Here is a 17,279-nt window from a genome sequence, read left to right on the forward strand (position 1 = left end):
ATAAGCCAAGAGACTTTCTTACTTTCCTGCCAGCCATGCAGGGCTGATTGGCATTATTCAGAGAGCAACTAGTTGTAGGCTGCACTTAGGAGCAACAGCCTGTTCCTTTGTATCCAATAGACGTAATGGCCTTACAGGGGGGAATGGAGCTCCGTGCTGTGGAGCCAGGGGCCAGCAGTCAGCTGACTGTGTTTGCTGTGGGGCTGCAGCCATCGCCAGGAGATGCCAATGTCTAGCCCTGCTGCCAGCTGGATGCCTGGACCAGACCCACCTGTGTCCCTTCTAATGTCACTCCTACTCCCTAAACAACTGGCTGGAAATCTTCGCAGCCCACTTATGATTTGCCCCAAATGCTGCATCTGTGAAGATGCTGGGCTCTTTCTCTTTAGGCAGTGAAGTGCAAGCAACTTCTTTCCTCATCTCCACTTTGCAGATCTAGGGCAGAAGTGGATGGTTTCCATCTTGCATTTCACAGTTTCATAACCTGGCCTCTGAGAAAAGTAGTCCTAATCCTGCCTCCCTTGAGCAATTTATGCAACTAACCTTTTTGAACCTCTGGATCCCTCTGTGTAAAATGATAATAATAATGCCTAATTCAAAAAGTTGTTTGGGGTAAAGGAAGATAACTACTGCAGAGTATTTGGCACAGTGCTGGCTACTGTCTATTTACAATAAATGTTGCCATTATTATGGATGTTCTTGTTTGTATTTTTAACTACAGGGTCTTAAAGATGAAGGCAGGCATACCTATTAAAAATTTGTTCTTGAAATAATCAATTTGTAGAATGACCAAAATTTATAAACTGCAGTTTTTACCAATTTAAATAAAAATATTTGATTCTGATTACATATAACCAAATATATTCTTTGGTATATTGGTTAAACCAAACTTGGCTGGCCACCTGATAAAATAATCCTAACTGATTGCTAAAATGCTAGTAAATCCTAAATTCACAAAGTACCAATATGAACTACTTTTTCCATCAACAATTTTGGCATTCAGTATTGACTATTTTTCAAAAATTTAAGAACATTTAGTATTATTTTTCCAATTCCTCAAATTACACGTCAACTTCATTTACATTTTTCGCAAGTAATTTTTAGTTTAATTTAAATTTTAAAACAGAAAATTCTAATTTTAATTAAAATTGATTCACAATTAGAGTTAAGTTGAATTTTCATTAAATTAAAAATTTAAATTTAGTTTAAAGATGATATGAAATAAATCAAAATTAGCCAAGAATCCTATCAGAGATAGGATAGAGATAAAATGCTGACATTTTGGTTTGTAATAAAAATTTCAGCGACAGAAAGTTGGGTAGGAGTTTGTAGAAAATTTCGATTCAAAAATATGAAACTTCTCAAATCAACAGGAAGGAAGCAAGGATATTTAGAAGGGAATACTTTAATGGATTGGATGATTTGTGAGTAATTTGATATTTAATTTGATATTTAATCATAGTGTAAAATTATAAAGGGAGGATAAGAAAACTAGTTAGAAATCTGAAGAATGTTAACATTTAGATGCTAAAATATTAGCAAACTGATAATGGTATTTTAAATTTTAAAACATTTTAAGTCCAGTATCATTAGCATACAGTGTTATATTAGTTTCAGGTGTACAATATGGGAATTCAACAAGATGTTTAAATTTTTTTTTAAAGATTTTATTTATTTATTCATGATAGACACAGAGAGAGAGAGAGGCAGAGACACAGGCAGAAGCAGGCTCCAAGCAGGGAGCCCGACGTGGGACTTGATCCTGGGACTCCAGGATCATGCCCTGGGCCAAAGGCAGGCGCTGAACCATTGAGCCACCCAGGGATCTCCAGATGTGGATGGAACTGGAGGGTATTATGCTGAGTGAAATAAGTCAATCGGAGAAGGACAAACATATGGTCTCATTCATTTGGGGAATATAAATAATAGTGAAAGGGAATAGAAGGGAAGGGAGAAGAAATGGGTAGGAAATATCAGAAAGGGAGACAGAACATGAAGTCTCCTAACTCTGGGAAATGAACTAGGGGTGGTGGAGGGGGAGGAGGGCAGGGGGTGGGGGTGAATGGGTGACGGGCACTGAGGGGGACACTTGACGTGATGAGCACTGGGTGTTATTCTGTATGTTGGCAAATTGAACACCAATAAAAAATAAATTTATTATTAAAAAAAACAAAAAAGCAAAAAAATAAAAAAATAAAATTTTGAAACAAAAATCAATATAAACTGAAATTTTTCCACTTGAAATGCTGAATATTAACTGTGTTCAGAAAAATATACTTAATCATCATAACTATACTTGGACATTTTTCTAAAAGTTGTTAAGCCATTCCTGGGGCACCTGGGTGGCTCTGTTATTTGAGGGTCCAACTCTTCATTTCAGCACAGAATATGATCTCAGGGTGGTGAGGTTAAGGCACAGGAATCTGCTTGAGATTACCTGCCTCTTCCTGTCCCTCTGCTCCTCCCCCTGCTCATGCTCAGTCTCTCTCCTCAAAAAAAAAAAAAAAAAAAAAAAAAAAAAAAAAAAGTTGCTAAACCATTCTTTTTAAAACTGTTACTTCTCAGCATATTCATCTAGGACCCCTGTAAGAAAAGGAAAATCAGTGATTTAAATGCTTTTAAATTCTGCCTCCCTCTGAATGTCTTGCAGAGGAAGGAGTTCCAGCTGCATTACTGGGAGGCATCCTAAACGTCCTCCTAAAATACCAAGACTATTCAGAGCCTGCTGGACTGTGGGAAATTAGACCCTCTCCTCCCAGCCACCTGATGGAATGCCTCTTTGTGTCCCTTGTCTCTGCCATGTCATCCTCAGGGACAGGAATTCTGGAGGAATTTCCAGAAAATCAGCCTAACCTTAGGAAGGAAGCCACTGAGCTGAGTCTGGTTCAGCCACCACTCTCCCACTCCTAGCTGGAGAGTGACAAGGAACCAAATTTACTGACTTACCAAAACATAATAAAATCAATAAAATTAAATAAAATGACTTTACCATGTTTAAAAGCAATGGCTTAACAACTTTTAGAAAAATGTGCAGATAGAGTTACTAATAATATAGATACGCTTTTCTGAACGTAGTGCAGTGTCCTTCCCAGGACAGAGGTCTGTGTGGTGAGCAGGAGAGTGAAGGGTGAAAGGCTGAAGCTGAAACACAAAACTCAGAATCACAGGACACCTCCCAAGGGAGCAAGTGTGAATGAATGGAGGTAAATCTTACTGCCCCTGCTGGGCAGCCCTACTGGGTTCTCACTTCCCCTTTTTTGAGTACCTTTGACATTCACCTAGAGGAGGGGCAACAGAAGCGTGCATTCTGGAATCTGGAATCAGAATGGTCTGGGACTCTCCAAAGGCATTTACCGTCCGTGAGACTTTGCAAAATTTACCTAACTCCCTCCATGGTAGGCATCTGAAATACAGAGATAATTATACCAATTTTACAGGATTACTGAGATGAGTATGTAAAATCAGATATGCAAAGCTCAAGGAACAAGGTTTGATAAGTAGCAGATGCTTAATAATAATGGTAGCAACCCTCTGACCTATAAAAACCACCCCCCTCCCTGGGATGACTTTCTTTCTTACCCTTGGTATATCTGAACTGGCCACACTTCCTTTAAGAAACCTGATCTCAGAGTAAGAAGTGAAACACTGGGGTTGAGTTAAACATGTTATACAAGATTGAGTGCTTGTGGTTTACTGTTTTAACTGAGTCGTTTGAACTTCTGTTTCCACCACTGACTTTCTTACTGACACGCAGATAAGATTGAGCTTTAACATTTCTTTGTTTATTCTGACAACATGAAAACTGGCTTTTTGATCATTTCTTATAATTGCTCCAATTTTATGATGTCTTATCGTTTATAATTACTAACAATGGCAAATTCTTATAGTTGGGAGCAAAGTAAAAAAAAAAATCGCTGCCGAGTTCTCAGGCAGCTGATTCTGCTCAGGCAGTTACATTTCTGAAATACATGGTGCCAGAGATGAGATTTTTGATGAAACCATTATGAATTTAATAGCTACTCTGATAGGAGTTTGTCGAGAATTATTCTCTAAAAATTCCCTGGAAGCGTATTTCCCTTGTGTCTTTTCAGCCTTCACTTTAGGTACTTAGTTATAATCTCTAATCTAGAAACAGGGACTCCTTGGGAAAGCTCCTTGGCACTTACTGCATATGTGCAGCATTTCCCAATCCGACAGCAATATCCCAGTCCCTGCCAAGCCCAAGGCCAACTGTGTTGAGTAATGTGTACCAAAGGCTGTGACTGTGCCACTCCTCTCAAAGAGTTTACATACTCTCTACAGGAGATTTCCCAGTATTTAGGATCTCCGTCAAGTGAGTCTAGAGAATGGTGAAATTATTGGGAATATCTGCTTACAGAAGAAGCGACCAGAATGCTTACTCTTTGAGAATACTCAGAACCTACAACTGGTTGTTTTTGAGATGCCATGTGTAAACTCATAAGGGAGAACCCTTTTCCTGTGGTTAAAACAACAACAACAACAACAACAACAACAACAAGAAAAATGGAGCTAGAGAGACCGTCTTCCCACCAGGGATCAGAGAGTTAGGAGCCGGGACAGAGAAAGCAGCATGTGACCAACATTTGCCCACTCATACTTCAGTGTAAGCTTCCCTGTCCCAACACGTCCTCGTGTTGCTTTCTGCACCATCCTCTGGGGAGTAATGTGCTTCCTCAATCTAAACATTAACCCTGGGGGGAAAGGGACAATACAAGAGCAGCTCTTTGGGCTACTCAAAGCACTGTCCTTTCCCAAGGTAGAGGGGACATCATTTTCTGAATATTACTCTTTTGAGATTATTTCTATTGAACTGGCTTCCAAATAGATTTGAACTAGCTGGTTAACGTGAGAATAACGGTCTAAATGCTGTATTCCCAAGGGAGAATGTGGGAGCCTCGACATTAACTTTGCTCACCTATTAACAACACTCACAGCAAAGGCCATTATTCCAATAGTTTGAGTTCAGAAGTATGACATGAGAGCAACCCAAACATTCAGTCTCGGGTGTTTTTTTTTTCTTTCTTTGTTACTTTTGGAATAAATGTAAAGCCGGAATGTGAAGATAATAAAGGATCTGTTGGAAAATTCAACAGCACTTACTGAACATTGATGATACTCTGCAGGTATTCAGCACTTTGTATCTAATTGCAAAGGGCTTGCTTTTAGATATCAGGACATCAATGTGTCATACTTTTCAGGGAGGCTAATAGATTATAGAGGCATTTCCAAATTAAAGATGTAAAAATGACCTTACTTTATTTTTCATTTCATTTCATTTCAATTCATAAGAAACACTATGAGGCCACAGTCTATCTATTTGGCTATTGTTACGAGGGTACTTCCTGCTTTAGTCTTGCATCATGTCACCAAGGGGGATGCCTGGGTGGCTCAGTGGTTGAGCATCTGACCTTTGGCTCAGGTCTTGATCTCGGAGTCCTGTGGGGAGCCTGCTTCACCCCTTCCCTATGTCTCTGCCTCTCTCTGCGTCTCTCATGAATAAATAAATAAAATCTTAAAAAAAAAATAGTGCCAAGGGTGTCAGGTATAAAGGAAGAAACCATGGATTTAGTTTGTGAACACTTGTCCATAATGCCCTCCCTGGTCAGTAGAGCCACAACTCCCGACTCCATATAAAAGTTATTTGGCCTATTTCCTGCTAACCAATTGACAGCTAAATAAGATGCAGACCCTGAATGCCACAGAGGCCAGGAGCTATGTTAGCACACATTGCACAGGACTAAACGTATCACAAGGTGCCATATTGGCATACCTTAAAATGGAATAAAAGAAGGTCAGGATCTAGATATACAGGCATTTAAAAAAAATTATCCCTTAAGTTATTTGCTTAGTTTCTAATGCATGTTAATCTCTCTCTGTTTTATCTGTAGGTGTGGGAGGTCTGTGTCCAGAGCCAACAGGCAGCGCTTTGTGAGAGCCGCTCTGCGGTGTCAGCAATGAGGGTGGCTTTCTGCCTCACTGGGCTGGCTGGCTAGGCAAGTCTGGGGTGCAGTCAGGACTGGCTCCTGTTTGGATCAGGCCATTTCACAGCCTTGCTATTGGCCTACAGAGCAACTTTCTGCTGCCATGGGACAAGCCTGTGTCCTGTTGGCTGGCCAGTACCTGGTGTCGGGAATCCTCCATTCACCATCCAACGTGGTCATCATCACACCACTTTTACTATCGGACATTGCAGGCAGCTGTGGACACCTCAGCACATTCCAGGAGAAAAAGAATAAGTTTGAAAGATCATAAAGGACTTTTATTTATTTATTTTTTTTGTATAGCTCTCAAGCCCATCTGCTGAAGACCATAGTATTTGCACACAGGGAGAAAGAGAGAGAAAGAGCAAATCACATTCCCTTTAGAAGAAGAGGGAAAGTATGTGCTGTGTTGCAAAGATAATTAGGAAAGTGGCCAGGCCTCTTGTAAGCTGATGCTTTTTGAAATAGAGAATTTCTAAATGCAAAGTGTTCCTGATGGCAAGATTAATTTCTTCTTGCATTCTCGTGCATTCCTGATGTGTCATATTTCCTGAGTAAGGCCTGGAGCATACTCCAGAGCTGAAGCTTGCCTAAGGATACTTAACCATATCCTGCCTTCCCTCTCAATTCTCTCTCCAGACTTTGGAAAGAAAAGAATTCAGTTTCATTTTTTTCATCCATTACCAACTATAGAAGATAACAGATTATTTGAGGCAGTCATATCTTCCCCCTTTAAATCAATAGAAGTTGAAAGTGATGCAGATACAGGGAAGGACAAATTTATCTCTCAGCACTGAATGTCTTATATGAAACAATCTAGAGATGTGCTAATCTGGGCCCAAAGAAAAAAATAGTCCATTTTACATTAAAGTGATTGTACCTAATGAATATTCCTCTGACACAGTATTTTATCTACCCCATATCTTATTTGTTCTGACTATCATGTCACTGGGCCTGGCATTCGGACTCCTCTCCAAGAGGAAAATTCCTCCTATCCCTCCTGAGTATACGGAGAAAAGGGGAAAGGAATGCTCTCGAGAGCTGTCCTGTATCTGGTGAAAAACTTCCCAGTGACATGATAGACTCCCTCCATCCTTCTTTCCCCACCCACCTTTCCTTTCCTCGAGCACTTTTCCAGAAGATATGCACAACAGTTGATTGCAATCTTGCTGTTACTACCCAGCAAGCATTTCAGATAATTTCTGGTTATAAATAAAACTTGCTCCTTTGTGAGTAAGGAACTGAAAGACAAATTTGGGGGCAATCTTAATTTACTGAAACTGTTTAATTAGCAGTCCTGTAGAACGATGACAGCTGGACTTTAGAATCAGCCTGAGTCCACATTCTCTTGCACTATCAGTAGCTACAGACCTTGACTTTCATAGAATCTTCCAAAGCCTCAGCTTCTTCATGTGTAAAGTGAGACTAATTTGAGAATTAAGTGAGATAATCTATATAAAGATCTTACACTGTTCCTGCACACAATAATGGTTTAATACATGTTAATTATCATTGTGAAATTCCAAACTTATGAATCTTTCCTACCAGGAATATCATATTTAAGGGCCAAAAAATTATTAACAATAGAAAAATCCTCAAGAAGCTTTGGAAAATGGAGATTAAAATAGAAGAAATGTTCTGTCTCCCTTTCTCAGGACAGAACATGAGAGACTCCTAACTCTGGGAAACGAACAAGGAGTGGTAGAAAGGGAGGTGGGCAGGGGGTGGGGGTGACAGGGTGATGGGCACTGAGGGGGGCACTTAATGGGATGAGCACTGGGTGTTATTCTATATGTTGGCAAATTGAACACCAATAAAAAATAAATTAAAAAATGAAATAAAATAGAAGAAATGAAATCTCTAAATAAGATAAAGAAATTAAAACTATGGAAAGAGCCCAGATGTCCATTGGCAGATGAATGGATAAAGAAGATATGGTATATATATATATATATATATATATATATATATATATATATTCAACGAATACTACTCAACCGACATCAAAAAACTAAATCTTGCCATTTGCAACAATGTGGATGGAAGTAGAATATATTATGATAAGTGAAATAAGTGAATCAGAGAAAAACAATTATCATATTATCTCACTCATATGTGGAATTTAAGAAACAAAAGAGAGGATCATAGGGGAAGAGAGGGAAAAATAAAACAAGACAAAATCAGAGAGGGAGACAAACCATAAGAGACTCTTAATCATAGGAAACAAACAGGGTCCCTGGAGGGGAGGAGATGAGGTAATTGGGTGATAGATATTAAGTAGGCACATGACGTAATAAGCACTGGATATTATGAAGACTGATGAACCACTGACCTCTACCTCTGAAACTAATAATGCGTTATATGTTAATTAATTGAATTCAAATTAAACAAAATAAACCAAACAAAAATAAATATAACAAAAAAATTTTTAATTAGTTGAGTTTTTTTTTTGCGAAACACACACAAATAAAGGTGTTAAATATCATGTGACAAAACCAATACTTTTCCATGAAAGAACTCTGTATTGTGCAATAAACATGACACTAAGAACTTAACAGAATTAACAAAGGTCAAGCCTCGGGACATAGTATCAACAGCCTTGATATTGTCCTTTGAGCCTAGGAGAACAATTGACCTTCTCAGAAACCAAGCTATTCCGAAATACGAAACAGTGTTGAACATGCTTTTTGGTCCCCAGAAAAAGATATTACAAAGTATGAAGTATTATTCTTGATAGCAAAAGGTTGAACTATGTCCCCCTAAAAGATACATTTAAACCCTAACCCTTAGTACCTCAGAAAATGACCTTATATGGAAATAGGATCTTTCAAAGACAAATTAAAATAAAGTCATTAGACTTATGTACTTACATAAAGAGGAAATTTGGATGCAGAGACACACATGCACACATAGAGAACACCATCGAACCAACTTCCTTCGTTCTGAACATGAAGGCAGAGATCCCATGAGACATCTACAAGTCATGCGATGCCAAAGATTGCCAGTCAAGCTGGCAGCGAAGCTGGGAAAGAAGCAGCAAGGGACAGATTCTCTCTCTGAGCCCTAGAAAGGAACCAACACTGCCAACCTGATCTTGGACTTCTAGTCTCCAGAACTGTGAGATAATACTTTCCTGTGGTTTAAGTCACTTAATTAGTAGTACTTTGTCACAGCAGCCCTAGCAAAACAATATACATGATGATCTCAACCATGATTATATTAAAAACTATATTGATCATACTGAAAATTAAGTTGAAGACTCACATATTCCCAGCCCTAAATAGAAACAAGCAAATACATGCTTTTAAAATTCTAGTTGCTTTCCTAAACTGTTGCAGCTACCACACTGGCAGCAGTCTTGACCTCTCTGGTTGCCACTGCATTATTTTGTTTTGTTTTTAATTTTTTTGAGTATATATAGTTAGCACACAAGGTTACATTAGACATAATGTAGTGATTCGACATCTCTATATGCTATGCTGTGCTCATCACAAGTGTAGCTACCATCTGTCACCATACAACGGTATCACAGTATCACGGACTGTATTTTCTATGTTATACCTTTTATTCCTGTGACTTACTCATTCCATAACTTGGACGCCTGTATCTCTCAATCCTCTGCACCTATTTTGCCCATCCCCAAGTTCTCTTGCTCTGTGTGTCTACATGTCTGATTCTACTTTTTGTTGGCGTATTCATTTATTTGGGTTTTTTTTTTTTAGATATTCCACATATGAAAAAATCATATGGTATTTGTCTTTCTCTGACTTATTCCACTTAGCATAATACTCTTGGTCCATCCATGTTGTCACAAATGGCAAGATCTCATCCTTTATCATGGTTGAGTAATATTTATATATATATATATATATATATATCTCACATCTTTATCCATTGATCTATGATGTACACTTGCTTCCATATCTTGGCTATTGTAAATAATGCTGCAATAAACATAGGGGCACATATATCTTTTTGAATTAGTGTTTTTGTATTCTTCAGGTAAGTACCCAGTAGCCACTGAATTATTGTTATTTTATATTCTCTTAGCTATCCATTAGCTTATCTATTATGGTTGTTCTATTTGTTTTTTTACCCTGTTAAATCTTGAAAATAATTGACGTGCATACTTATGTTGTATTTCACTACTTAAAAACTGAGAACCAGCTCAGTCTAGAAAGCAACCTCGGATGTCAGTGGAGTCAAGTGAATTATAACCTAGTGTCTTACGTGCATTATTCCTCAGACTCCTTTTCACTTTGATCATCATCAGCACCCTATTGTCCTATTAGAGGAAGTTCTTAACTCTAATATCCCTTTTGGGAAATTCCCCAATGCTGATTGCCTCCTCTCAGAAATGAAGGAATTCAAATCCCTCCTTGTCCCTAACAATATTCAGGAAGTAGGCATAAAACCAAAATAGCCCATTGAGCCTCCTTCCTGGGATGTGGAATCCTGAGCTGGAATCTTTTTGGATTTCAGAGTCATCCCAGCAGCAATACAAAGGCCAGATGGTTTATGCATCATGATTCCTGCTGCCAAGCCTTTGGAGCTGGCTGGAATGCCAGTTTTCCAAGACGGGTGCTTTAGCCTCTTGTTAATACTTGAATCTCTGATATGCTTCCAACATATTCTGGCTTTCTTTTCTTTTTTCCTCCCCCCCCCCTTATTTTCTTCCTTCCTTCCTTCCTTCCTTCCTTCCTTCCTTCCTTCCTTCCTTCCGCCTCCCCCCCCATCCCCAACTTAAGATGACTAGAGTTGGTCTCTGTGGTTTGAAATCAAGCAACTTAGTAGATTACGAGCTAATAAAGAGAAACTACCAGACTAGGGTGCAATTTCACCTCATATAAGCAGTGGGATATGAAAAAAATTTTTAGCCAGTCCAAGCCTGTTTGCTAATGTAGAATGTGAGTCTGATACTCGCCTTCCTAACCTCTAAGGCTTGTTGTGCAATCAGAGAAAGCGCTTTGTTACTGTTAGGCATGATGAAAATGCAGCGGGATAATGATGATGATGATACTAAAGATGATGATGATGATGCACCATTAGAGTCTCATAAAATAAATATGCCAGTAAAAAAAATAGAGAGGTGAGGTATAAGGTAGAACACTTAATTTACTTTAAAAATTACATAATAGATTTCTTTCTGAGGATTGGAATAAAGTATTTGAAAATCACATTACATTTTCAAGCACAATAAAAGAATTGTTTCTTAAAAGATGCATTTAATACTACACAAATAATATTCCTCTTGGTTTATTTGTCTTGTAAATGTAGATTTCTTTGTTTTAGATTTTTTTTTTAGATTTATTTATTTATTTATTCATGAAAGACACACAGAGAGAGAGAGGCAGACACAGGCAGAGGGAGAAGCAGGCTCCATGCAGGGAGCATGACTCGGGACTTGATCTCGGGTCTCCAGGATCAGGCCCTGGGCCAAAGGTGGCACTAAACCGCTGGGCCACCCGGGCTGCCCTGTTTTAGATTTTCTTAAGGGAAATTCTATCTGTATGTGTACAGCTACATCCATGAACCCACCCACATCAGATTGTAGAATCATATCCCCAAAATGCAATGCCTGTGAGACCTTTTATTTATACCTTAATGCGTGGCTATGTTTTTTTTCAATAAACATTTTTGTTGAATTATCCATTCAGAAAGGTATAGAAATCATGAAGTTACAGTTTATTGAATTATCACAAAGGGAACATACCCACACAAACACTAGCTAGGTCAAGAAATTGAGCATTCTGAAAACATCAGAAAACATCTTCATGTCCCTCCCAGGCCATATTTTAACTGCCTGAGTTGCCCTGAATTTTAATACCTCAGAAGAATTTTTCCTGTTTTTGTATTTTATATAAGTGTAATTATAAACTATGCATCATTCTGTTTAAGGCCTCTATGGGTCAACATTATTTATGAGATTCATCCAAGTTGCTGAGTATAGCAGTTTTTTTCTTCATTACTGTGTATTATTCCATTGTATAAATCTACCACAATCGATTTATTCAGTCAACTCTTAGAGAAGTTTGAAATGTTTCTAGTACAAAGCAGTTACAAATGACATTGTTTTGAACATTTGTTACTATCTTTTGGGGTATCTGTGCATTTCTGTTGGATATTTGCTCAGAGAAGAAATTCCTGGGTCATAGAGTATGATTATGTTCAAATTTTGTAGATACAAAACAATTTCCCCAAGCAGTGTGGATCACCAGCAAAGCTCTGCATCTTTGTTAGCATTTGGCATTATAAGTCATTTTAAATTCTAGATATTCTGGTGGGGTTTACTGTTATCTCCCTGTAGTTTTAATTTGCATTTCCTTGATTTTAAGATAAAAAAAGAAAAATTACATCATTTTTCATGATTTAAACTCAGGGATATGTAGAGAGAGAAACTGTATCCCAGATTAGCTCAAAATATTATAACCTTGCCCTCAAATTGAATCTGCATGTGTGTGGGAGACCAAGTAATAACTGAGTTTTTCAAATAGCTCTTGCCCAGAATACAATGTTTATGAAGGGATAAGTAATAAAAATGAGCTAATTTAAAAATGTACATATATTATTAAAATTCCCTAATAACCACAACTGTTTAGAACCTAGAAGAAGTGTTTTTCAGAGAGGGATATTTTATCATGAAGTCTGTTCAAATTGCCTGTACATGGTGATTTTCAAAAGCAGACCACGTAGCTGATTTTATTATCATTTTCAAATTCTCTGCAGACAATACACTCACTTATTGCCTGTACTCAGAATGGACCACTCTCACTACCCTGCACTTGGTTGCCACTACAGGGATTTTATGCCCACTTAGGGATGCTAGTACGTTGGAAGTTGAAGATTTGCCAGTGCTTTATCTTTATTAATACAGACTAGTAATATTAATTATTTCTATGAATATTTACTAAACCAAACATTAGATTGTAAATCAGATAGATGTTCTCTGTTTTTCCTAGGCTTGTTCTGGATCTTAGGGGAAAGCTTCCAGTCTTTTACCATTGAGTATTTTATCTGTGGGTTTTTCACATATGGCCTTCATTATATTGAGTCAGTTTCCTTCTATTCCTGTATTGTTGAGTGTTTTAATCATTAAAGGGCGTGCCAAATTTTGTCAAATGCTTTTCCTGCAACAATTGAGATGGTGATGTGTTCTTTTTTTCCTTCATCCTTTTTTGATGTGGTATGTTACATTGATCGATTTTTATATTTAGAGCTATCCTTGCACTCCAGGAGTAATTCCTAATTTGTCGTGGCATATAACCGAATTTTTTCTTTCCTGGTGCCCTAAATTATTCCCAATTTACCTTCCCTAGTTTGAAGGGCTTTATGAGCCTTAAAACTCAAAAGAGCCTAGTTAATAGTAGGTGCTGAGAAAAGTTACCATTAGACCTAAATTTTACTGGGCTCTCTATTGACTCAGGGTGGAAAATTCTTGGAAGCTAGTAGCAGTCAAAATGCCATACTAATATCACTGTCTCTTATTTAGTGAGTAAGAGTATTTTAAAAAGAGAGAGAGAGAGAACACATTTGTGGGAGGTGCTGATAAGGGACCTGATCCATGGTACCATTAGCTCACCCATATCTTTATGGCCACCGAGTTTGCTGATTGGCAGGTGCACATGGTGAGCACAGCACCCACACGTAATTAGGTACAGATAGGAAGAATCAGAAACAGGAATATTCTACACCGATATGTCATTATTTCTTTAATTATCACGATCATTTAGAGACAGGTTATCTGTTTACAGTTTGGAAAACAAGGCACTGAGATACCAAGTAATAGTCCAGTAAGATTACATGAGCCACTATTCCAGTTTTTCCTGCAATTCTCTTCCTATATTGTATCAGTTATATGGTAATTATTTAACCTCTTCACCGTGACAAACCACGGTAGAATGGGCTAATCTGGATTAACATACTCATGTTCCTTTACTGACTATTAATATGACTTTTTCAAAAGTCTTGGACACTGTAAGCAGAAACTCCTTTAAGCCCATGCACAGGAATGCCAGCACAGAACTGCAGGGGCTAATTAGTGGAGGCTGAAACTCTGCACTGCTAAGGAAGTATGATATTTCAGAGTTGAAGTGAATTTTCTATGAGGTTTTGGCTTTGAGCTCTAGGAAATAAATATTTTGTACAATTACAAGGTAAGATTAACTGTCCAAATATTATTTATTGTCTTATAGTATTTAGAACTTGATTCACCCATCAATAACTACTATTATTCATTAATAACTATTACTAGTAAGAGGTAAAGTACCATATGTAATAATAACTGTCATAAAGTCATTACTTATACATAGTATATTTAATTGTATTATTATATGATAATTCGGATATTAACTGAATTGTTTACACTATTCATTGCATGATAATATAAAATATTTATCCCTATGTAATTGCTAGTATTGAGTTGCATTAGTATTTTGTACAAGTAGTACAAGCAATTAGTAATCATTTACTAAATAATGGATATGTAGAAAATGATTGCAATATTTCAAGTGAAGACTCTTTTATCTCTCCCACTCTACCCTGAGACTAGAAGAATTGGCCTATAGTGATCATATTTCCATACTTCTCTGAGAGATCTACAATTAGTGATACTTGACCTGAGTCTTAAAGGATGGGTAGGAGTTAGTTTGGAAAAGAGAGAGTGAAGCACTTCCCAGGGAAGGGCCAGTAGGTGTGAATTCCTAGAGACATCTGGCACCTCAGAGGGTGGTTGGAATGGGTGAGACTGGCTGATCAACCTCATCACCTTTCAATCTCACATCCCTGGGGCTCTTTCCAAGTGGCCTCTCTTCAGCAAAATAGTCTCACTTCTTCAACAATGGCTGGCTTCCAAGAAAGCAAAAGCAGAATTTGCCAGGCTTCTTAAGGACTAGATCAATTTTGCAGTCATTTCTGTCACATTCTGTTGGGCAATACAAGTGACAAAGCCATCATAGATTTGAAGGGAAGAAAATTAGCCTTTACCTCTTAATAAGGGACTGACAAATCGATAAGGATGGGAAGAATTGAAAACCAATATATGAAAAAGGATTGCTCCTTGAGACTTGGGAATGGAAACATCCCAGATTAGCCACATCCCTCTATTTTTAAATTGCATTATGTTTTGGATAACTTTAATCAAAAACTGCATTTCTTTTATCATCTAAAGATGAAAAAGGAAAGAAAAGAAAAAAGAAATCTATGCCAAAGGAATGTGCTTTTTAAGTTTCCCAAACTAACAACACACTCAAGTCTTATCTGTTTAATACTATTCATAAAACAACCAAAAGGTGATAGATGTTTTTCCATGTGTGTTTGAATATTTATTTCATTAGCAAAATCATATAAAATTCTAGACTTTTTCTGTTTATACTAATACTGTCAAAGAAACTTTGTCTAAAATAGAGTTGTGGCTCATTTAGATGATAATTTTCATTAGATTTTATACTGGAATGAGTTCAGTTTTAGAAAACAGACAGTCCTCCAGGTACTTAAGAAGAAAGGGATTTAATAGAGTGAGTTAGGGGCATATAAATTCACTGAAAAGGGAGGAGCAAGATCTGGGATGCTGCAGATCAACACTGGCCCATCAGAGAACTGCTAACTATCATAATTAGGAGGTTGGCAGGTCAGGGAGTCTCAACTGGACTGCCATCTTGGTCATGCTATAGGAAAAATGTATTTCCTATAATTGTTGACTAGGGTCAGATGGATGGGGAAGCTACCACCTGAACTCTTGACTTTAAGGCCATGTATGCATGATGAATTGTATAAGGGCAAATGCAAATTTAAAATAAGAAAACAACAAACTTAACTTTTCTTATTGAAAAAAGTGAAGTACTTCTCCCTTTTTTTTTAACTTCTCCCTTTTCTTAAAGCATTTGCTTTAGAAAACGTTTAACTTCTCTGCTTCTTTAAAATATATATAACTCTTTTTAAAAACGAAATATCCCTCTAGCCAATTTTATAATCCTGGAAGTTTTCCTCAAGGACCTGGAAACCAATTCCTTGAAATATAGTCATCAAGGAAGATAGTGTCCCTATCTTCCAGTTTCCATGGAAGGAGAGGAGCCTAATTTCAGCTGGTACCTGGCTTCAAGTTGCAAACTAATATCCTGTCATGATGATATAAGAGAATACTTTCCTTTTGGGTGAAGACCATGGGCAAACACAGGTAGCTGCCCCAATAACCAGATGAATTTAGGATCAACTATGTGTGATGAATGGTGCTATGCAGTCCTCTTAAGGACTAGTTACTGTCTATCTTGAGAATAGGTATGGCATGGGTCACGTCTGCTTGGCTATATAAGGGCAAGATTGCTTTCTGTCTGCAGTCTCTTAGTGGATTGTAATTCACATAATATCCTGGTTTATGTGTACTCAGTAATAAAACTGTTTTCTCTCTTTTAGAACTTTGTGGAGAGGTTTTCTGAGTTGGCAGGAGATTTTGTTTATTTCCCCAACACATCCCCTTGCTTTGTGTCCCTGCCCCACTTATTTCTTCATTAATCCAAGTCTAATACGAGCACATCTGATAGACAAAATCTGAATCACAAGCAGAACCCTAATTTTCGGTGAACCTGGGAAATGTAGTTTCATCCCAAAGAATAAAGTTCTAAATTTCTGGACAAGTAGTGATTAAGGCATTATAAAAATAATATAGTCTAGGGAAGCCTGGGTGGCTCAGTTGTTAAGTGTCTGCCTTCGGCTCAGGGTATGGTCTCCTGGGGTCCTGGGATCAAGTCCCACATTGGGCTCCCTGGGGGGAGCCAGTTTCTCCCTCTGCCTGTGTCTCTGCCTCTGTGTCTTATGAATAAATAAATAAAATCTTTTTAAGAATTAAAAAAAAATGTAGTCTAAAGGAGCTTAAATTTCTCCTTTATATCCTGGAGAAATCCCAGAATCTGATTTTTCTAAACACAAGCTGCAGCTAATACTGGCACCAGTACATGCCAGGTGTCAGTGATAATGAATGATCAGTTTTGAGCATCTGCTCTTCAATAGGCCCTGAGCTAATCCCTTGATTTTTAGCTATCACAACAACCCCGCAAGTTGCCTGTAATCATTGGAATTTTACTCATGAAGAAACTAAGGTTCAAACAGATTACATACCTTGTCCAAAACTATACAACTAGAAAGTAAAAGAGTCAGGATTTAAATTTATACGTTGTGATCCATTCCCCTACTTTTTCATGATTTCCCCTTTTCCCCTCTGAGCAAAGTCCGAGACAAAGCCAGTGGAGTTTTCTCCTGCCATACCACACTAAGTCTCATTACTAC

This window comes from Vulpes vulpes, chromosome 13 (assembly GCF_048418805.1).
Source record: "Vulpes vulpes isolate BD-2025 chromosome 13, VulVul3, whole genome shotgun sequence".
Lineage (NCBI taxonomy): Eukaryota > Metazoa > Chordata > Mammalia > Carnivora > Canidae > Vulpes > Vulpes vulpes.